This window comes from Vicia villosa, linkage group LG5 (genome assembly GCF_029867415.1).
Source record: "Vicia villosa cultivar HV-30 ecotype Madison, WI linkage group LG5, Vvil1.0, whole genome shotgun sequence".
Lineage (NCBI taxonomy): Eukaryota > Viridiplantae > Streptophyta > Magnoliopsida > Fabales > Fabaceae > Vicia > Vicia villosa.
This window is the reverse complement of record NC_081184.1, coordinates 86,425,424-86,432,199: the sequence shown is the minus strand read 5'-3', so window position 1 is coordinate 86,432,199 and position 6,776 is coordinate 86,425,424.

The following is a 6,776-nucleotide window of genomic DNA, read 5'->3' as shown; positions in this document are numbered from 1 at the left end:
CTTAGGCTCAAAAATCACTATTTTCACTTTTTCTGTTTTAAATACGTAAACGTCCCAATGATAATTTTGAATGAACATGTGCATTTGAATAAGATTGATGTTTACCAGGAAAAACAGGAATAGCATTCAGGAAATGTCCCAATTATCTGGACATCATTCCATCAGAAGAAAATCCCCAAGAGAAACACATTTCTCAGCAAATTCCTCAAAAAGATTTTTTCTTCAAAAGAAGTCTTATACCCCAGCAGGGTTGTTCCAGATTACTATCTTCAGAAGGTGTGATCCCCGCACCCGGACTTGGTCAGATAGTGCATCGGAGGATTATGCATCTCCCTCATTCCCATTTGAAAGGGCATCAGAACTTCCAGCTACCTTTCATTCCCAAGTGATAGTCAAAGATCCTTCAACAGAGTACCGTGGTTCTCAAAGAATTTCCCCAGCCGAGGGTACTCAAACAAGACAAAAGATCATCAACAATCACAATATAGTCATATTCAGATGACTGACGGAAATTTATTTTCCCAAATAGAAGCTTGACATCACATTCATACATCATACGTCCTACATCATACATCATACATCATACATCATACATCATACATCATACATCATACATCATACATCATACATCATGCATCATGCGCATATTCATACACAACATCACATGCATATTTCTCCGGGAATATCTCACATTTACATGCATCATAAACATTGCATATCACTAACTTGATTTTTCAGGTAGACGGATATCTTCAACAAAGATATTCTCAATCACATGCAGTGTTCACCTGAATTCCATGAACAGTTCTCTCAGATATAATCAAGCCGAAGATTCATTCTGATCACTTATCAACTCAAAAACAAACATCACAGATCTAAGTTGATACCTCAGACGGTTCCAGAACGATCTAACATCGCAGATCTAAGTTGATACCTCAGACGGTTCCAGAACGATCTAACATCGCAGATCTAAGTTGATACCTCAGACGGTTCCAGAACGATCTAACATTGCAGATCTAAGTTGATACCTCAGACGGTTCCAAAACGATCTAACATCGCAGATCTAAGTTGATACCTCAGACGGTTCCAGAACGATCTAACATCGCAGATTTAAGTTGATACCTCAGACGGTTCCAGAACGATCTAACATTGCAGATCTAAGTTGATACCTCAGACGGTTCCAGAACGATCTAACATTGCAGATCTAAGTTGATACCTCAGACGGTTCCAGAAAGATCTAACATTGCAGATCTAAAGTTGATACCTCAGACGGTTCCAAAACGATCTAACATTGCAGATCTAAAGTTGATACCTCAGACGGTTCCAGAACGATCTAACATTGCAGATCTAAAGTTGATACCTCAGACGGTTCCAGAACGATCTAACATTGAAGATCTAAAGTCGATACCTCAGACGGTTCAAGAATGATCTAACATCAAAGATCTAAAGCTGATACCTCAAACGGTTCCACAATGATCAACTTTCAAAATCTAAAGCAGGAAAAACTTTGGACAAGTTCCGTAGCAATCATCCTCCTAGACTTAAAGCGGTAACCTTGGACGGTTCCGAAACAGTCAACACAAAGACTTTCAAATCCTTCATCAAGATATAATCAATGGATTCATTCTGATGAACAAACCATCAACCCATTTACCAGGTGGCATCTGAAAGCCCATCTCAGGTAATGTTCCAATCTGCCAACAACATTTCGCAGACGACATTCAAATGCAACTTCCAACATCTCTTCTGATCAAGGTAAGTGCAAATTTTCAGGGCATCTAAATATTCAATCATCTTCTACCTTCAGATTTCAGACAATCTCTTCAGGTTTAAGAAGATTGAATAGGGGCAACTGTTATTCCCCAAAATTTGCCCGCATCTTTTTTCAAGAAAACTCCAACCTGAAAATTAAGAGTCTCATATAATCATGGATTTTTATTTCAACAAATATCCTGACATATGAAATACTTAGTTTTTAGAATTTTTCTTATACAGTAATTTGGCTTGCAGTTGAATTTATTCTTACGCAAACGCCAAATACTGTTTATTACTTCACACATGCTATTTATTTATTTACAGATAAATAGTACTGACACAATTGGTACAGAGTTAAATCTTTTTGCAGGCGCAGAATCAGGAAACTCAGACTGTACTGGTAACAAGTAGATTATTATTATCTTTTGTTTCCCACTAATTTTGGTACTATATTCCATTATTTTCAAAAATCTTTTCAAATCTCTTTTTCAAAAATCAAATCCTAACTTTATTCTCTACATCTCTCTTTTTCCCAACACTATCATACACTTTCTTTCAAATCTTACTTCCACTCAAATTTTCCTTTTGTACGGAATCACATCATTCCCCAACGTCTCTATCCTTCTTTCCACTCTATAAATACCTCTCATTTTTTCATAAAAATCTCACATCAAATTCTAATTCATCTCTCAAATTTCTACTTCATAATCCATCCTTTCTTCTTCCCCGACAAAATGGCGAAGCGGTGGGAAACGTGTTTTCTTATGATCATCACCATTGCTACGGTGATCATGTCTTTCTTCTGTCTACATAGCCCGGAACACTGTGGACCTGGGATGCTTATGCTCCCAATCATCTACATGTTACTATTTGTAGCATGGGTTATCAATCGTCATTCTTAAAATTTGCCGTATTTCTTATTTCTTAAATGTACCGTTTATTCGTCGTACTGTTCAATATAGTATGTAATATTTGTACTGTCAGTATTAAATGTTGTACTATTTGTCATAATATTGCTTAATTACTCAGATAATATTTTATGTGTTTTCTGCCAGTCAAATATTCATTTTTCCGTGCATTAAATGATTTTCAGGGTTATTATCGGTAATTTTGCTCGTGTACAGTAAATATTAGTTATTTATTATGTCTGTGTTTTTTTTAACAAGTCATGTAAATAAACTTTAATCTTTCACATAAAACAAAAACAAAAGAAAAGAAAATTAACTTTGACTGTTGATTTTTCACTCTAACTGCTACGTCAATACCTGAACAGTCAGTTGACAGCCAAACTGCTGGCAGTACAATTCTCAGTGTTTTGTACCATCAATCAAATCAATCTTTCACAATTCAAAATTCCAAGATTTTTGTTCTAGAAGTCTTCTGAATATCACGCGATTAGCAGAGACTCAACACTGCACAAAAATCAGGTACGCTTAACTGTCTCCTACACAAACAGTCCCTGACTAGGGTTTTCTTGTTTTTACAAGAGAAACAAGCTTTTGAGACCTCAAATGGATTTCATGCACATCCATATATCTCAAAGTACCATCATACAAATTTTCAAACTTCAATTCACTCAGACGCACCGTCAGCAGCTCAAACAGTCAACAGACGACCCGTTTGACCAAAAAAGTCAACAGACAGTCAAAAATGAAATTTTTTGTCAAAGTCCATATTTTGTCAAAAGATTCATCATTTAATCATTGGATGATCATAATTCATCAAGGAAAGATCAAAAATCAACAAAACCCTAAGATTCAAAATTAGGGTTTTTGCCTAAAAAGTCAACTCAACTTTGACTGGTCATAACTCTCTCATCCTTCATCCAAAAAATTCAAACCAAAGCTCATTTTGAAGGAAATTCAATTATCTTTCAAATGCAATTGATCCCATGGTCATTGCATTCACCATTTGAAAAATATGACCAAAGAAATTACAGGTCATTTTCAAAGTCAACAAAAAGACACTTTTTTCAAAAGGACACACAAGGAGCATCAAAAATCATTTTGACATGAGACCAAAGACATTGGTTAGAGGACTCTTTGAGGTTTCCAAAAAGTGCAAGATCTCCTTCATATGACAAAAATTGAGGGATTTACACCTTGTTGAAGTTTGCTAAATTTTGGGAAAATGCATGAAATCAACATTGCTCAAAAATGTATTTTTTCCAAATAGGGCCAAGATTTCATGATTCAAACATCATTTCCATAATATTATGGGCCTCCCACGACCAAGACAAGGCCCATACCATTTTTATCCATTTTTGGCATAATTTTATCTTATTTTAAGATTAAATTAAAAGGAAAAATGAATGGATAATGGTTAACTTACAATCTAAGCATGACTCACCCAAGGAATCTCTGATTTTCTGCAGAGAATTGAAGAGCAAGGCAAGAGCATTGAAGAGAAGAAGACTTGGTCAACAATTCAAAGGTTTTTAATATAAAAAAATCAAGAATTCCACAAAGGCAACTAAAGGCTTCTTAGCTTCAATTCTAAGCACTTCAATGCCTATATATAGGCTACAATACTTCAGCAATGAAGGGGGAACGAATTCAGAATCAAACTCTTGCTTGTAATACATTTGTAACCTCTTAAAATATTCAAAGAATTTTGAAATTCGAATTCTAAGTTTAAGTTAGTTTCAATACAAAATAAACACTCAAACACGTTCCTTGAACTTCACTGAACCTATCCAGATCATTTGCAAGCTTTGAAACTCATTGAATCAAACACTACAGGTCACGATTTGTCCAAACTAAAACTGACTTGTATCTCATAACACAAGCATATCTAGCACGATGTAGACATATATTTGAACTTGGTGTGGTGTGTAGATCATTTCTGGAACTTTAATCGAGTTTTAGATGCTTACACACGAAGTTACCATTCTAGGGTTCATAATCTCAAAATTAGGGCTTTCTGAAATAGGCAAAATTAGAGGATCTAAGTGGTACCATTGAGTTCGTATGGATCAGACGAGTTGAATGGATAGGTCGCGCCAAATTTATTTTTACGTTTGACCCTATTCGCTATTTTGCAGGTTTAAGCATCATGTATTATAGCGCTTTTTTACAAAAGCGCTGTTATAAGTGTTGTCTGGAGGTTGAAGACGAAGACGTGTCTCCCCCCCATTGCTTCAGACGCGCGCGTGTTTTTTTTGAATTTGTCTCTGATTCTGTGCTTTGCAGGTGTAACTTTTACCACGTGCCTCAATGTCTGGACCATCTGATCTCATTTAATGAACCATCCAACGCCTCAGAATGAATCCTCATACCATGGACTCTCAGATTAATCACACATGATCATGTATCCTTTTATTTTCTATTTTATTTTAATTTTCTTTGCAAAATTAATTAAAAATAGTTTTAAAAATCCAAAAAATACACAAAAAATATTTTTAGACTTCTAAAATAATATATTATTTTCTGAAATAAAAATATTTTATTTTTCTTCAAAATTTCAATATTTTGCATAATTAATTAGTATATATTTATATATTTGCTTTTTAATTATTCTAACCAATCAAAAAATCATAAAAAAAATTGTTCTTTATATAAAATATTGTTTATATATTATAAACTAATTTTGTACATATTTTGAATAATTTTCTCTCTAAGTTTTAATTATTTGTATAATTATTTGCATAATTATGTTTTAATTAGCTTAATCAATTTCAAATCAATTTCAAATCAATTTCAAAAATTCCAAAAAAAATTAGTTTTGTTTTAAAATTAATTCACAAATATTTTGTACATATTTTGAACTTAATTTTTAGGTTTAAAATTTATTTTCATCTTTTCCCTCATTTTATTTTAATTAATCATGCATTAATCATAATTAAAATAAATCATAAAAAATCCAAAAACATGCCTTTTATTTTTCTTGCAATTTAAATTCCTAGATAAATGTATAGGATGTCAAATTCATGTAAATAGGCTAGTTTACATTTCCTGCACAATCGATGTAATAGCGTAGATTTACTTTCCGCACTTTACATTTCCGCATTTTAATTTCCAGCAAATATAAACTGCGTGTATGTCAAAGATAAAATTGAGCCGTTAGATCACTAACTTCAAAAGATAAAATATCTGAATTCAAACACAAATCACATTTGCACCTCTTAAGGTAATCCCTTCTCATTCTTTTCAAAATCAAAGTCAAAATTCTACTGTTTCGAGTACAAAATCGAACCTTTTGTTTGTATCCGGTGAAAGGATAGATTTTTAAAGGAAATAGGATAAAGACCTTACAACTCAGGGTAGACCTCCTAGTTTGCTTGCTCAAATCAAAACAAACAAAATTCTCATACACTGTTGTTTTTCAAAACTTTCCAAAAAGACAATATTTTGTATACATCCAAACACGGATCATTACAAAGTTAACGTTCTTTTCAAAACATCTTTCGAAAGATAAACAAGCATTTTGTATACATCCGCACAAGGATCATTACAAATTCAATTTACAAAATTATTTGAAACCACATATGAGCATTCTAAAGCAATTGAAAAATGATCGAAAAACAAGTGAGCTAAGCAAACTTAAGAGCCCATGGATAACCATGGATACAAAGGGTGCTAACACCTTCCCTTTGTATAACCTACCCCCTTACCCAGAATTTCTTAAAGGTCTTTTTTCTGTTTCTTTTATAAACCTTTCCTTGATTGGATAAAATAAAAGGTCGGTGGCGACTCTGTGAATTTTCAAAAATGCGAAAGCATAAGCGATAAAAAAAGAGTCAGTTCACGTATCTCTCCCGCTCAGAGGTATGGCCCGAAAAAAACGGAGGTCCACACTCTGACGCGTACCCATTGAAGGTAAGGATCCAAAGAGATGCAAAGATGTTTTCCTAACAATCTTCTCCCTTTGCTGTGAACAAGACGCCAGGCTTGGACAATTTCCTTCTTCAGCATGTTGCCATGATCGTCGATGTTCTTGAAGAACAGACCTTCCAATTGGATGTTACTTGGTATACTTTTCATGGGATAGCCGTATTGACGACGGGCTAAAGCTGGATTGTA